Source organism: Dendrobates tinctorius, unplaced genomic scaffold (genome assembly GCF_039654945.1).
Source record: "Dendrobates tinctorius isolate UK_male_01 unplaced genomic scaffold, ASM3965494v1 ptg000104l, whole genome shotgun sequence".
In the NCBI taxonomy this organism is placed as follows: Eukaryota; Metazoa; Chordata; class Amphibia; order Anura; family Dendrobatidae; genus Dendrobates; species Dendrobates tinctorius.
The window spans coordinates 20,341,470-20,359,196 of NW_027361772.1; positions in this window are offsets into that span (position 1 = coordinate 20,341,470).

Sequence of the window (17,727 nt, forward strand, 5' to 3'; positions counted from 1 at the left end):
TAGCAAAATACACCTGTAAAGGCTTCCTAAGAGTTTAAAAAGGTCCGTTAGTCTGTTTCAGTTGGCTCCACAATCATGGGGAAGACTGCTGACCTGACAAATGTCCAGAAGGCAGTCACTGACACACTCCACAAGTGTCAAAGACACCGCACTACACTTGCTCATAGAGCCAGTGCACGTGTCCTGAGTACAGAAGCAGTGCTAAGAGTTACCTGGGGAGCAGGGCAGCAGAGGTGACAAAGTGTGCTTCAAGCTAATAGTGTCAGGGTCCAGAGAACTCAGATTATGGCAAAGTAGAAGTCATGCACAGTACAGACCAGCGAGGTACAGGAGAGATAAACAGATGGGAGGTCAGACAAAGCCAAAGGTCATACACAGGATCACAGTACAGTACCAGGGAGGAGACAGAGCGGATAATCAGGGCCAAGCAGAGATCAAAACCAAACAGACATATAAGGTACCAGGCAGAATCCAAAGCGATATCCAAGGAACAGACCGAGTCATACACAGAGAATCAAGTAACCAGAACACAGCACTAACACACTCAGGGGTCACCACACAATGCCAAGGGCGAAAGTATAACTGACAGGGATGGGAGCGTCCTGAGGCTATAAGAAGCCTCCCCCAGAACCAGGGAGAGGCCACAATCATAGCCCCAGGTGTGCAGGTAAGCCTGCACCAGGATCACAACCTTTAACCCCAGAAATGCCAGTCATCAGCACTGGTTCCAAACATTAACCCCACGTGTGCGAGTCAAACCCGCACTGAGATCATGACACAAGGAGGGTAAGCCACAAAAGATCATTGCTAAAGAAGCTTGCTGTTCACAGAGTGCTGTATCCAAGCATATTAATGGAAAGTTGAGTGGAAGGAAAAAGTGTGGTAGAAATAGCTGTTCAAGCAACCGGGATAACCACAGCCTTGAAAGGATTGTTAAGAAAAGGCCATTCAAAAATTTGTGGTAGATTCACAAGGAGTGGACTGCTGCTGGAGTCATTGCTTCAAGAGCCACCACACACAGACGTATCCAGGACATGGGCTACAAGTGTCGCATTCCTTGTGTCAAGTCACTCATGACCAATAGACAACGCCAGAAGGGTCTTACCTGGGCCAAGGAGATAAAGATCTGGACTGTTGCTCAGTGGTCCAAGGTGTTGTTTTCAGATTAAAGTAAATTTTGCATTTAATCTGGAAATCAAGGTCCCAGAGTCTGGAGGAAGAGTGGAGAGGCCACAGTCCAAGCTGCTGGAGGTCTAGTGTGAAGTCTACCAGGACATTTTAGAGCACTTCATGCTTCCCTCTGCTGACAAGCTTTTTGGAGATGGAAATATCATTCTCCAGCAGGACTTGGCACCTGTCCACACTGCCAAAAGTACCAATACCTGGTTTACACACAACAGTATCACTGTGCTTGATTGGCAGCAAACTCGCCTGACCTTAACCCCATAGAGAATCTATGGTGTATTGTCAAGAGGAAGATGAGAGACACCAGACCCAACAATGCAGAGGAGCTGAAGGCTGCTATCAAAGCAACCTGGGCTTCCATAACACCTCAGCAGTGCCACAGGCTGATCGCCTCCATGCCACGTCGCATTGATGCAGTAATTGATGCCAAAGGAGCCCTGACCAAGTATTGAGTGCATTTACTGAATATACATTTCAGTAGGCCAACATTTCGGATTTTAAAATAATTTTTTCAAGTTGGTGTTATAAAGTATTCTAATTTACTGAGATAATGACTTTTGGGTTTTCATTGGCTGTAAGCCATAATCATCAACACTAACAGAAATAAACACGTGAAATAGATCACTCTGTGTGTAATGACTCTATATAATATGTTTCACTTTTAGTATTGAAGAAATGAAATAAGTTAACTTTTTGATGATATTCTAATTTTGTGAGAATCATCTGTATCATATCATACCATTAACATGGCGTCAGGAAAGTCCTGGACAGTTTGACAAATAGAGCCGGTGCTCACATACACACATACAGTAGTCACAGTCTGTGATATTTGTAAGAGGGTGGCAATTAGCCATTTTCAACTTGTTACATTTATACCTCGGATGGAGTTATGCATGTTTTCCAGTGTATGCCTCCAGCATATGATATGGATTAGTCCATAAAACAGCTTTATCAGTCAATAGCCACTACTATACACTGCTGAAAACAAAACAAAAAACTAAAACTTTCATGAACCTATTAGCAAAAGTAAATAAAGGTAAGGCCGGGGTCACACTTCAAAGAAACTCGCATGAGTCTCGCATCTCAATTCCCGGCACTCGGACCGGAGCGTTCAGATGAACAGAAATACATGCAGCCGCACACTCCGGTCCCGAGTGCCGGCGGCAGTGCCGGGTACTGAGACGCGAGATTCGTGCGAGTTTCTCGCAAGTGTGACCTCAGCCTTAAGGTGCAAGTTGTAGTGGCTGCATTGCTATAACATGCAAACAAATACACCGCACTCTGAGAACGCTAAGGTGTGTATGAGCATTGAATATTAAACTGCAGATAGATAATACATAGATATATAGATAATATACAGATAACAGAAAGATAAATAGATATATAATAGATTGATAGTTGATGGAAGATTATTAATAATAGAGAGATACACTGACATGTCGCCAAGGAGAAGTGAGTATTATTTTTTTTTAAACAATGAGTATTTTGTGGGGCCCATCATACTATTTGGAGGGCTATTTACGGGGCCTTCATTCTATTTGGAGGGGTATCTGTGGGGACATAATACTGTTTGGAGGGCTACGTGGTGGGCCATCATACTATTTAGAGGGCTATGTGGGCCATCATACTATTTGGAGGGCTATGTGGGGGGCCATCATACTATATGGAGGGCTATGTGGGGGTCATTATACTATTTGTAGGGCTATGTGGGGGGTCATTATACTATTTGGAGGGCTATGTGGGGGCCATCATACTATTTGGAGGGCTATGTGGGGGGCATCATACTATTTGGAGGGCTATGTGGGGGGTCATTATACTATTTGGATGGCTATGTGGGGCCATCATACTATTTGGACTCTGGAGGGCTATGTGGGGGGTCATTATACTATTTGGAGGGCTATGTGTGGGCCATCATACTATTTGGAGGGCTATGTGGGGGGCATCATACTATTTGGAGGGCTATGTGGGAGGTCATTATACTATTTGGATGGCTATGTGGGGCCATCATACTATTTGGACTCTGGAGGGCTATGTGGGGGGTCATTATACTATTTGGAGGGCTATGTGGGGGCCATCAAACTATTTGGAGGGCTATGTGGGGGGCATCATACTATTTGGAGGGCTATGTGGGGGGTCATTATACTATTTGGACTCTGGAGGGCTATGTGGAGGGTCATTATACAATTTGGAGGACTATGTGGGGGGCATCATAATATTCGGAGGGCTATATGGGGGCCATCATACAATTCGGAGGGCTATATGGGGGCCATCATACTATTCGGAGGACTATGTGGGGGGCATAATACTATTTTGAGGGCTATGTGGGGGGCATCATACTATTGGAGGGCTAAGTGAGAGGCCATCATACTATTTGGAGAGCTATGCAGAGGGCCATCGTACTATTTGGAGGGCTATGTAGGGGGCCATCATATTATTTGGAGGGCTATTTTGGGGCCATCATATTATTTGGAGGGTTATGTGGGGGCCATCATATTATTTGGAGGGCTATGTGGGCCATCATACTATTTGGAGGGCTATGTGGGGGGCCATCATACTATATGGAGGGCTATGTGGGGGTCATTATACTATTTGTAGGGCTATGTGGGGGGTCATTATACTATTTGGAGGGCTATGTTGGGGGCATCATACTAATTAGAGTGCTATTTGGTGGGCCATTATACTGTTTAGAGGGCTGTGTGGGGGCAAATTGTACTTTTTGGAGGACTGTGTGCAGGATTTTGTGCAGTCCTTTATACTGTGTGTAGGGTGGTGCAGGGGCCATTATACAGTGTGGAGGATTGTGTCGGGTCCATCATACTGTGTGTGGGGGACTATGGTGGCCATCATACAATGTTGGGGGTCACTTTGGGGGTATCATACTTTTCAGGGGGTGCTGTAGGGTCATCACACCGTGCATATGGAGGGTATTATGAAGGAATTTGCTGTGGGGGGGTGACGACTCCTGGACTGGACCCTCTGGGTTGTGGCACCAACCCGCCCAGGGCTAGCTGACCTAGTGAGGACCTCCCCCTATACAGGGAGTGTCAGGGGCAAGCCCCAGGGGGTAAGGTACCATGACTGCTGGCACCAGGCGGCATCGACGAACTGCCGATAGAAGTTCGCAAAGCCAAGGAAACGTTGGATTGGCTTCACTCCATGGGGCCGTGGCCAATCGAGAACGGCAGACACTTTCGCCGGATCCATTCGTAGACCGGAGTCTGAAATAATGTACCCCAGGAATGGCAAGGACGTCTGTTCGAAGGCACATTTTTCAAGCTTGGCGTAAAGGAGGTTCTCCCTTAAGCGCAAGAGGACTCGGTGCACATTTTTTCTGTGAGCAGACAGATCAGCGGAAAACACGAGAATATCGTCCAAGTAGACTACCACGCAGGAGTACAGCATATCCCGGAAGACGTCATTCACAAACTCTGGGAATACCGCTGGGGCGTTGCAAAGGCCGAAGGGCATTACCAAGTACTCATAGTGACCATCTCGGGTGTTAAAGGCGGTCTTCCACTCATCACCGGAGTGAATGCGGACTAAGTTGTAGGCCCTACGAAGATCCAACTTGGTAAAAATTCGCGCTCCTCTTAGTCGGTCGAAGAGCTCCGGGATCAGTGGTAGTGGGTACTGTTGTGAGTTCATTTTCCCCTTCGTCACTGAGGTCTGGTGAACTCCCTATTCTGGTAAAGGAAGGTAATGAGCCTGATTATCAGGCACCTGAGCCTAATGAGGATGACTGGCTGAGTGGAGTCACGGACTGGATATAAGGCTGCCGACGCCCTTCTGCCCTGCGGGTGATTTCTCTGTGGACTTCTAGGACACCAGTCTGATTCCTGCTCCTCTAAAGCTAAGTTTTCTGTTTTGCCTGTTAGCATTGTTGTTTTGTTTTTTGTTTTCCTTGCTTTTCTGTATTCTGCCATTCCCTGCTGGGGTGAGCTGAATCTCCTTTTGCCTGTAGCTCTGTCTTCAGAATATTCCTGAGTACTGACATAGCTTTTTTGAAGCCTAGCGTCTTCAGGGCCTTTTTCACTGTCAGTCTGTTGGCTCTTATTTTCATAGTGTTTTTCACGGATTGCAGACAGCAGCCTTCCTGTCCTTTTCTGTCTAGTTAGCTTGGGCCCCGTCTTTGCTCAGTCTATCTTTCTGTCTGTGTTAGTATTTTCATCTTGCTTCACCGTCATTATATGTTGGGGGCTGCCTTTTGCTTTGGGGTCTGCTCTGGGGCAGTTTAGATTTCCCCTTTCCTTCTTTAGGCCTATTTAATTCTCCGGCTGTGATCGAGGGGTCTAGGGCATCGTAGGAACCCCCCACGGCTACTGCTAGTTGTGTTGATAGGTTCAGGGGTCTGCAATCCGATAGCTGCCAACTTCTCTGGTTTTCTGGACTTAGCTAGCATTTTGTTTTTGCCTCCTACAGTGACTCAATCATAACAGAATCACCCGCCATACCGCAGATCCTAGGGTACTCAATAGCAGGAAAGAATTGTGTTTAAAAAAAAAAAAAGGTGTGTGTATATTCTTTCCTCTATATCTCTGAGGTCGTAGGGGGAATTTTTTTTTTCTCTCTCAATGGAGATAAAGCAATTGTCTGATCGTGTGGAGCAGCTCGCTGCGGAAGTGCAGGGAATTTCCGCCTACCTTGCTCGTTCGCATGCTGTTGAACCAAAGATCCCTACACCTGATGTATTTTTTGGGGATCGATCTAAATTTTTGAGTTTCAAAAATAATTTTTAATTATTTTTTGCCTTAAAGCCTAACTCGTCAGGGAGCTCCACGCAGCAGGTTAAAATTGTCATCTCTTTGCTGCGTAGCGATCCCCAGGATTGGGCGTTTTCTTTGAAACCAGATGATCCTATTCTGACTAATGTGAACGCATTCATTCAAGCTTTGGGGTTGTTGTATGACGAACCTAATGCTATTGATCAGGCTGAAAAGACTCTGTTGGCATTGAACCAGGGTCGAGATTCTGCAGAGTTGTACTGTCAAAAGTTCCAAAAGTGGGCGGTCCTTACTACCTGGAATGATAATGCCTTGGCTGCTCTCTTTCGGAAGGGTTTGTCAGAAGCCGTAAAAGATACTATGGTGGAATTTCCTGTTCCCTCTGGTCTGGACGATTCTATGTCATTAGCCATTCAGGTTGATCGGTGTTTACGTGAACGCAGGATTGCACAAGAGGTGTTGCCACCGGTTGAACAGACGTCTGAACCTATGCAATGTGATAGAGTTTTGTCTAAGGCACAACGTCAGGAGTTCAGAAGGCGTAATAAGCTGTGTTTTTTCTGTGGAGATTCCACGCATATTATTTCTGTTTGTCCTAAACGAGAGAAACGCTTTGCATACACGTTTTCTGTTGGTGGTGTTCAACCTAAGTTTCTTCTGGCAATTACTCTGATCTGCTCTCTGTCCACATTTTCCACCAAGGCTTTTGTGGATTCGGGAGCAGCGCTAAACCTAATGGACTTGGATTTTGCTAAACGTTGTGGATTTCCGATGACACCTCTGCAGACGCCTATCCCTTTGAGGGGGATTGATGCTACTCCTTTGGCTAAAAATAAACCTCAGTTTTGGACCCAGGTGGTCATGCGGGTCGCCCCAGACCATCAAGAAAATTGCAGATTTTTGGTATTACATGGTCTGCATGATGCCGTTGTTCTGGGGTTTCCCTGGTTGCAAATTCATAATCCAGTTTTGGATTGGAAATCTGTGTCTGTGGTGAGTTGGGGTTGTCGGTGTGCCTTTAGTGAGGCTCCGTTTTTTTCCACCTCTCCTCAGTCGCATGATGTTCCTGACTATTTGGCGGACTTTTATGATGTATTTAGTGAGAATGAGTCTGCGTCCTTGCCTCCTCATAGGAGTTATGTGCAATCGAACTAAGCCCGGGGTGTAAATTTCCCAAGGGTCGGCTCTTCAATTTATCTGTACCCGAGAACGAGGCTATGCGGTCCTATATTAAGGAGGCGTTGCAGAAGGGTCATATTAGACCATCCTCTTCACCCTTAGGTGCCGTTTTTTTTTTTGTGGCCAAAAAGGATGGTTCTTTAAGGCCTTGTATTGATTATCGTGCCCTCAGTAAAATTACTATTAAATATCAGTATCCGTTACCCCTGATTTCGGATCTATTCTCTAGAGTTAGAGGTGCTTGCTGGTTTACCAAGCTTGACCTCAGGGAGGCGTATAATCTTATCCGCATTAAGCAAGGGGATGAATGGAAGACGGCGTTTAATACTCCGGAGGGACATTTTGAGTACCTGGTGATGCCTTTTGGGCTCACTAATGCCCCTTCTGTCTTCCAGTGCTTCATGAACGATATTTTCCGAGACTTTGTCGATAAATTTTTGATTATCTATCTGGATGATATTTTGATCTTCTCCAAGGATTGGGATTCTCATGTGGAACATATTCGGACTGTGTTCCGGATCTTGAGGGAGAATTCCCTGTATGTCAAAGGATCGAAATGCCTTTTTGGAGTACAGAGGATTTCATTTTTGGGATTTATTTTGTCTCCGTCAACTATTGAAATGGGCCCGGCCAAGGTACAGGCCATTTATGATTGGGTTCAGCCCACTTCTTTGAAGGCCCTCCAGAAGTTTTTGGGTTTTGCTAATTTTTATCGGAAATTTATAGCAAAATTTTCTAGTATTGCCAAGCCATTGACTGATCTGACTAAGAAGGGTGCTGATGTGTTGAATTGGTCTCCTGAGGCTGTTGCTTCCTTTCAGGAGCTGAAGCGAAGATTTACCTCCGCCCCGGTTTTGCGGCAACCTGATGTCTCACTCCCGTTCCAGGTAGAGGTGGATGCTTCTGAGATTGGTGCAGGAGCTGTTTTGTCCCAAAAGGATCCTGTAACATCTAAAATGAATCCCTGTGCTTTCTTTTCCCGAAAGTTCTCTCCATCTGAACGTAACTATGATGTGGGGAATCAGGAACTGTTGGCCATGAAATGGGCATTTGAGGAGTGGAGACATTGGTTGGAGGGAGCTAAACATCAAGTTGTGGTCCTCACTGACCACAAGAATTTGATTTACCTAGAGTCGGCTAAACGCTTGAACCCTAGACAGGCTAGGTGGGCCTTGTTTTTTACACGTTTTGATTTTGTGGTCTCTTTTCTTCCTGGAACTAAGAATGTCAAGGCAGACGCCCTCTCTAGGAGTCTCTTTGCTGATTCTCCTGTGGTGACCAAACCTGCTACCATCTTAGGCGAAGGGGTAGTTCTTTCTGCCATCTCGCCCGATTTGAGACTTGCTCTGCAAGAGTTCCAGGAGGACAAACCTGAGTGTTGTCCCAGTGGAAAGTTGTATGTTCCTGACCAGTGGAAGAAGAGAGTGATGTCTGAAGTTCATTGCTCTGCATTGGCTGGTCATCCAGGTATTTTTGGTACTAGAGATCTGGTGAGTCGCTCTTTTTGGTGGCCCACCTTGTCTCATGATGTCAGGAATTTTGTGCAGTCCTGTGGGACTTGCTCCCGGTCTAAATCTTGTTCTCGCTCTAGTGGGTTGTTGATGCCTTTGCCGGTCCCCAGGAGGCCATGGACCCATATTTCAATGGATTTCATCTCTGATATGCCGGTCTCTCAAAGAATGACTGTTATTTCGGTGATTTGTGATAGGTTCTCTAAGATGGTTCATCTTGTACCACTCCCTAAGTTGCCATCTTCCTCTGAGTTGGTGCCCCTGTTTTTGCAACAGGTGGTTCGCTTGCACGGGATTCCTGAGAACATTGTGTCTGACAGAGGAGTTCAGTTTGTGTCTAGATTTTGGAGGACTTTCTGTTCCAAGCTGGGAATTCAGTTGTCCTTCTCCTCTGCTTTTCACCCTCAGACCAATGGGCAGACAGAGAGAACAAACCAGACCTTGGAGTCGTAAATTCTGCCCCTGGGTGGGGTAGCGCCAGGAGCGAGGTCAATCGGGCAGTCGTATGGACGATGAGGAGGCAGAGTCTCAGCCTCCTTTTTGTTGAAGACTTCCGTGAAAGACCAATAAGCCGACGGCAGACCTGCAGGTGCCGAGGATGGACAGGTAAAGTTCATGCGGTGGACGGACGACAAACACCTCTCCTGACAAGATGGCCCCCAGCGGAGTATGTCACCCGACCGCCAGTCCAGGGTTGGCTCATGAGTCCGTAACCAAGGGAGACCAAGAAGCAGTCCGTGAGACATAGTTGACAAGACATGAAAGGAAATCTTCTCTCGGTGCAGAGCTCCAATCTGCATCTCAATCTCCTCGATGATGTGGGTAACGGTCTCCTGAAAGAGTTTACCATCAACTGAAGCAAGTACCCGAGGAGTCTCCAGGGATATGACAGGAATCCGGTATTTTTTAACCGCCTCAAGCCTAATAAAGTTCCCTGTCGCTCCTGAGTCTAAGAAAGCCTCTTCAGAATAGCGCTTAGAGTCCACATGCAACAGAGCAGACACGATCAAGGGGGGAGAGGAGTCACGTACACCTAGGGAGGCCTCTCCTACCACTCCTAGGCAGAGAAGTTTCCCAGCTTCTTGGAACAGGAGCGAAGAAGATGAGAAGGACTCCCACAGTAAAGACAGAGTCCTTGTGTGAGCCTTTCATTGCGGCTCTGCGCGGCCATCTTGAAACGGTCCACCTACATGGGCTCAGAGGCGGAGACCGTAGAAGAAAGCACGTGTCATGAGCGGGGAGGACTGCAATTAGACAGAGGGAGACTAGGATATCTTCTCTCTCTGGCTGCCTCACGGGTGTGCTCTTGAAAACGCAGGTCAATGCGTGTGGCAAGAGAGATCAACTCCTCCAAAGAGGTAGGGGTATCCCGGCCCGCCAGTTCGTCTTTAATCCGACCGGACAGACCACACCAGAAGGCCCCCACAAGGGCCTCATTGTTCCAACTGAGTTCGGAGGACAAGGTGCGAAACCGGGTGGCATATTGTCCTACAGATAGAGTTCCCTGGTGGAGGTTAAAGAGGGACTCGGTGGCGGAAGCCAGACGACCCGGCTCGTCGAACACCTTGCGAAAGGTGTCCAAAAAGATGGAAAGCTGAGAGACGAGGGGATCATCACGCTCCCAGAGAGGGTTTACCCATGCTAACGCCTCCCCCTCTAAATGGGAAACAATAAAGGCTATCTTCACATGCTCGGTGGGATAGTGCCGCGGCAAAAGCTCAAAATGTAACCGGCAATAATTCAAAAATCTACGACAAAACTTAGGGTCACCACTATATCGGGGTGGCTTGCATAAGCGAGGCAGCGGGTGCGGGGCTGAGGACTGTGCAGAAACGGATTGTATGGAAAGGAGCCGATTATCTACCGACGCCATATAGTTGAGGATATGAGCCTGGGTGTCGCGTTGCTGCGTGAGTTCTTGCTGCAGGATAGCCAACTGGGAAGCATTCCCAGGGTCAGGGGACTGTAAGGCAGATAAACGGTACTCCATGGACTTGAGAAATGACATAATCCTAGTCTGGTTTTCCCGGAGGAACACCAGCTCCTTTTGGACAGGCTCCGCGGTACCAGCGGAGTCCGTGGCCTGATTATACTGTGACGACTCCTGGAGTGGACCCTCTGGGTCGTGGCACCAACCCGCCCAGAGCGAGCTGACCTAGTGAGGACCACCCCCTATACAGGGAGTGTCAGGGGCAAGCCCCAGGGGGTAAGGTACCACGACTGCTGGCACCAGGCGGCCGGCTCACAGGAGACATGAGTGTATGGAGGCACGTAGTGTACTGGAGAACACAAGGCATGTATACGGGAGTACGTATGGTGCGCACTGACTAGCACGCCCAGGTGCGAGCAAAGCAGGATGCGTGCAAAGGAGCACGCCAGAATACAGAACTAGACAGCAGGTGTGCCAGGAGGCACAACAGAGGACTGGAACGGAGTACAGGATAGAGCGAGTGCCAGGAGGCACAACAGAGTACCACGCAGAGTGAAGGATCAGAGCGTGTGCCAGGAGGCACAATGGAGTACAAGGCAGAGTGCAGGATCAGAGCGTGTGCCAGGAGGCACAACAGAGTACAAGGCAGAGTGCAGGACCAGAGCGTGTGCCAGGAGGCACAGCAGAGTACAAGGCAGAGTGCAGGTTCAGAGTGTATGCCAGGAGGCACAGCAGAGTATAAGGCAGAGTGCAGAACCAGAGTGTGTGGCAGGAGGCACAGCAGAGTACAAGGCAGAGTGCAGGTTCAGAGCGTGTGCCAAGAGGCACAATAGAGTACAAGGCAGAGGACCCGAATACTGCGCACAGCCAGGCAGGGACACGGCAGACCAAGCCAGGAAGTACAACAATAATCAGGCACCTCCCATAGGAAGAGGTAGCCTGATATAGCACCTGAGTCCTAGAACTTCCGGGTCAAGTCCTCCAGTATCATAGAGAGGACAAGACCAAAGACAGAGCTGAGCAGAGCGCGCGTGCGCACTGGAACATAGCGCAACCACGGAGCTAGGAGCGAGAGGTGCACGTGCAGACCCGACGGGACCCTCGGAGCGGCCGCGGCACCGGAAGTGGTGACGACGACCCCGGAGTCCCGCCCCCAGGTGGGAGCGGCGTGACAGGGGATATCTTACTGTACTGCTTGGGGGGTACATTTGTTGGCCTCATACTTTACGGGGGCCATGAAAGGGGTATATTAGTGTGTGGGAACACTAAGGGGCTTCCATATGTGCAAACTTAACTTTGTAAAGACTGCAAAGTTGTGTCATATGCTCTTCTATGACCCTGCCGAATATTGTTATTTCTTGAGGAGTGGGCAATGACGACTTCTGCTATGGGGCCCCATAATTTCTGTGTACGCCCCTGGAGAGATAGATCCTATTCCAATGTGAAAGCACAGATAATATAAATAATACCCCAGTAATGCCGAGAGACTGTGCTGCATGGGGCGGTGGGGTCATCCTCGCTTCTGCACAATATTAGAGCTGTCGCCGTGTGACTATTCTGACATTGACTGCGCCATGAACTATTCCTTACATTATAGGAGAAAAATGTGCAGAAAATATGAACACGATGTCAACCCCCCCAAATCACAGGCACACATCTCAGCCTCCACCCTAACCCTGTAAGCATCCCTACTGACGCGTTCAGAATCGGGGCTTAGGACCCACAATTACACAAACTATACAGCAAATTCAGTGTCTCCCTATGAGTATTGGGTCCGGAGCAGACATGGACCCATTGCAATATTCCCATGATTGACTCCTTTCTCATGACTCCTGTATTAATGGTCATTGCCCTCAGAGGTTCGTGGACATTGCTGCCGTTCAGAGTCCACCTAAGCGTCTACTATGGTATTTATTGGCACTATTTTATGGTAGAAAATAATTTACTAGCTAATTTAAAATAATATATATTTGAGAAAAACTTTTTTTCCTTTTAAGCCATGAGTTACAGTATAAAGAATATATTAACGTTACAGTCGTCTACAGACATGGTAGGGATGGTAAATAAATACTATGTTTTTTAAAAAAAAAAAAATTGGTAGTCAATTGTTTACGATTAGGCCAGATGCCGATGAATGTGTATTCGAGAGAATTGGGTTGATGACGCAAATGACACTCTGATCAAAATTTCATCAAAGTGAGCTCTTAGTGTGATGATAGTGTGATTTGATTTTCTTGGGTGAGGGGAAGATGAAGAAAAAAATATCTAGATCTCCATTCTGTCAGTGGAAATCGGACTGCACTCAGATGTCATCCGAGTGCAGTCCGATGGTTTCCACGGACTAATTGACTTGCATGGTGGCGTGCGATCCAAATATCAGATCATTGATTTTTTTTCCTAAGAATCTTATATGTCCAAATGCGATCTGATGTTTTGTCAGATTGCACTTAGACCCAAAATAAGGGCATGTGCAAGACCCCCTTATTTGAGGGCATCATTGTACCAATCTATTAGGTCATGCCGCTGGTGTTTTTAACCCGTGGGGACTCCGATGGGCTGGCAGAGAAGCTTCTTCTAGTTATTGAAGCCACTATTGACCACGTCATACAAGGAGAGAAACACCCGGGATTAGAGGTCCCTGATGAGGACCAAAAAGTGGAGCAGATAGAAAGAAATAGCATACACCAAAAAAGGCACAATAAAAATATCTTTTTATTTTTTTTAATTTTGCTTTCCTCATGTCCCAAAAGAATTAGATCGCAAGAACTATAGCTTTATTTCCGGAGATGAACCCTTCACAAGGCTTCATTGTAGGCAGAGAAGAGACGCCTTCATTTGTACCAGTATATGAAAGGAGATGTCCAGGTATCTAGGAAAAGAGTGAGGACTGGTAGAAAGGGAGAATCCCAGTGGTACAAGACGCCGTCACACCACATCCCTCTGCTAATAAGGCGTCTTGTACCATTGGGTTTCTCCCTTGGGTGATACCAGTACTTAGTTGTGTGACCGTCACTATTACAAAGCCCGATGGCAAGTCGGATTTTCCTGCACTTCCGCAGCCTGATCTATATATAACAAGGTTCAGCAAGTCATGAATCATAGAATCGTAGAGTTGGAAGGGACCTCCTAGGCCATCTGGTCCAATCCCCTGCTCAATGCAGGATTCACTAAATCATCCCAGTCAGATGTCTGTCCAGCCTCTGTTTGAAGACTTCCATTGAAGGAGAACTCACCACTTCTCCTGGCAGCCTGTTCCACTCATTGATCACTCTAACTGTCAAAAAGTTTTTTCTAATATCTAATCTGTGTCTCCTCCCATTCAGTTTCATCCCATTGCTTCTAGTCTTTCCTTGTGCAAATGAGAATAAAGATGATCCTTCTACAATGTGACAGCCCTTTAGATATTTGTAGACAGCTATTAAGTCTCCTCTCAGTCTTCTCTGACTGAGAGGAGCCTCATCCAGAACCCTGACGGAATCTGATTCATATTATGTGGCTGTGGAATGTAATCGGCCATCTTCATCACTGCCACCTCGCCCTGCACCTCTGCCTGGGGCAGTGGGCACAGTGACAGATAGAGGTGGGGCACCTACGTAAGGTACATGGAGGAAGACACACCCGGGGTGGGCAGATCTCACAGGTACAGAGACGATATGAGGACGAGAAGACAAGGAAGAGGCAGGGATGGAGGAAGAGGATGGGAACGAGAGATCAATATAAAGATACGGGGAATAAAGAGAAGAGATTTTTTGCAATGGGATAATTTGGAAAAGAGTCATGCTTTAAAAATTAACGTTTATTCTATCAATTAATATTTAGGAAGCAGTGCGCTAAATATTAAAAACACACAGTGAGATGGATAGGAATCCTATATAAAGATTAGTGTGCATTCTATAGGAGTTTCTCAGTTATAATACTCGCCATATACTGTATAGGAAGGTAACTGATCATTAATTGCCTATATCTGCGGGTTGTGTGGACACAGACGTCCTCAACACGTTTCGCCAAACTGGCATCATCAGGGGAATGAGGCTATAATTCCCCTGATGATGCCAGTTTGGCGAAACATGGTGGAGAGGCTAATGGTTCTCATTTAGCATGTACGATGGCAGCCTGATATCAATACATATAGGAAAGGGATTATTATTATTATAGAAAGGGATCAGAATATACTGTTGTGGACCTCAGATATGAGCAATTAATGATCAATTCCCTTCCTGTATTTGGGGATTGTTATAACTGGGAAACTGCTATAAAAGATACGCTAATCTCTGTATAGGATTCCTATCCATCGCACTGTGTGTTTTTAATATTTAACGCACTTCTTCCTAACTATTAATTGATAGAAGAAAAGTTGATTTGTAATCAAGGTCTTTAGTTTAGGGGTTGTTTTTTGCCTTTGGCACTCTGTAATGCTGACTGAGGAACAGTGAATTGTTTTGTACATCAGATTATAGACAGGGCACATGTCTTGATGTCTCTGCCGCCCGTCCTTCCTGATATCCATTAGGATAGCCTTTCCAGTCCACGTGAGGCTGCTTCTCTCGTTTAATGCCTAATTGTTGGGTTGGATGTTTCCCAAACTCTCATAGTTTTTAGGAAATGTGCATGCGTGGCCATCTCTCCTATATGTGATAGCAATAGTGTGAGTGAACACAGAGAACAATCACTTCTCCTTTTGGCTAAGATCTAAAGCCATTTGTACCATTGGTCAAAAGGTCATTCTGTAGGATAGATCTAATGTACATACTGTGCTAGGTCATAAGTGCTCGGTATACATGATCAGCTTAAAGCCACCCTTGTAGGTGACCAGTGGATGGGTGGATGAAAGCCCAAGATGCAGAAGCCAATGAATGCCCCAAGAATGTTGACCCTGGGATGTCTCATCTCACGGGGCATGTGATCCCATTTGCACGCAATCCACTTTCTCAATTTGAGAACAGCAATTTCACTTTTCCCGGGCCTTTTGATCAGCACCAAGACATTTTGCATAATTCCAGTCTACTATCAGGGCCACCATGATACAACTTTCATCTTTACATCATTTTATGTTTCACCATGTGGTCACATTCCGCTTTGCTTGTTCCTGTATCATTCAGGGTGTCGTATGTAATATTTCTCTTGGAGGTCTAGGGGAGGGTGTGTATGGCCAACATGTTCCTTACTACCCTGCAATTATAGCCAACCCATACTTTATAGTAATGGCACCTGATGGATGCAGAAGCTAAGAACCAGATGGGCTCACCCTAAGCATTGGTGAAGAGAGGCCATCAATCTCTAACCCTTGTGGAACCTTATGGCTGCGGAGGTTTGGAAATAGTAAGAGGATACTTCTTCAGAGACGGTGTTTGATGGACCGCATCCTTATGCACGATTTTTTTGTGTCTTGTTTTGTAGCACATGGGTGGAAAAAGCACAAATTTGGGACTTGTTGGCCACTTGGATTCAAAGTCGATCTCCATTTTTCTGACACCAATGCTCAATTTACCTGCATACTAAAAGCGACATAACATAATATTGTGCCTGCTTGGGGCTTAATATATCAACTTATATATGGAATTCAGTAATAAACCAGTATACAATAAGCCCCCCTAGTGGTGGAGGCCACAAATATTACTGATGGACAAGGCCTTTACTACTAATGATCTGTCCACGACCTCTTACACACTGATCTAGGTGTGTCATTTCACCTATGGGTCGCATAAAAGTAATTATACCACCTTACTAATTATTCCTCCACATTGATTAACCATTTCCCTGCCATTCTTTTCAATACTTCTATCATTCACATCCATGCTGGCTATTAATCCCATTTTTTTTCTGCCGTACTGGTCGGTCGGCTTTTATTATTTTGCCAGGAGTTTGAGAGGACACAGAGCCGTGACTCCTTACATCTTGAGCGAATTCCTCATCTGGTGGAGGATTTTTCTCCTAACCTCCTGAGCCCTCCATTTCCTTCTCATGTCAGATGTCTATATTTATGCTGCACGCCCCGCTGAAGTCCCGATCCAGCACCAGGACTATTGAGACTTTACAGACTACACTGAAAAAAAAATTCTACATTCAGATGAACATCGGTGTGTAATTATATAAACATATATACGTGTTTTATATGACATGTACAACCTATTATATAGCACATGTGCAAATTATCTGGGTGCATTATGTAGGAATATATCCCAAACGCTGCAATTAGGTTCGGAATAGATGGAGACTTATTGTCCCAGGAGACTGACACCAACCTTCAGAAACAAGATTATAGACAACCTTGTCTCATAGCAAAAAAAACCCACCAGATGGTCCTAGCTGAATACACCACATTATCTACTAGTCAATGCACTGGTGGAGGCAGAGAGAAGAAGACCCTGAGCAAGAACAGCATATGGGACCTTTGTAGTCCAATAGCTCATCATAATGCACAATTCCACATGTTCTGGAGGTGGAAGGAGCCCACTTACCTCTTGGGCCCCTGGTTACGCCAATGAAATGTCCGCCCCTGAGTCAATGTGGTCTATACTTCTTTAAAAGGGGCTGATGCGATTGCAGAATATAAGGCAAGACTTGTTATCCTGCCGAACAACTGCAGTCTTATGTCTTGTGGTCATCAAGCAGATTGTCTCTAGTGACGATTACTCAGATCTTTAGTTCAAGACCAAATGGCTTTCAGTGTAACAGATGAGAAAATGGTATTTTTTTTCTCCATCACCTATTATAATGGCAAATGGGTTTTATGAAATAGGTTTAGAACTCATCGATCAGATAAGACAGGTCTACTGGCAGAAGTCAGAGTGCAAGAATACCCGCTATACCTGAAACTAAAGGTGCCCCCGACTTCTATTCATTCTCCATCAATATCTATGGGAGTTATGCACTCATCTGTAAGTGTGATCAGCAGGATCTATCTATCTTTGTACCTTTAATCTGACATTAAAAGGGTTGTCTGAACCTTGGAAGTGATGACCTATACATGGGGCTACAACAGGCTTGGACTGTCCCACAGGAGAATCCTCCGGTGGGCCGCTGTGCAAGAGTGGGCCACCACCCTCTAATATGAGCAGTACTTGGCACTATATACTTGAATCATTATGTACAGACATTCAGCATCTTATTTATTTCCCAATATACCCAGTTCATTGTTATATAAATTTGTGATTGGTAAGTTCACATTTGCATGTAGCTGAAAAGTGGGGATCTGGAGTTA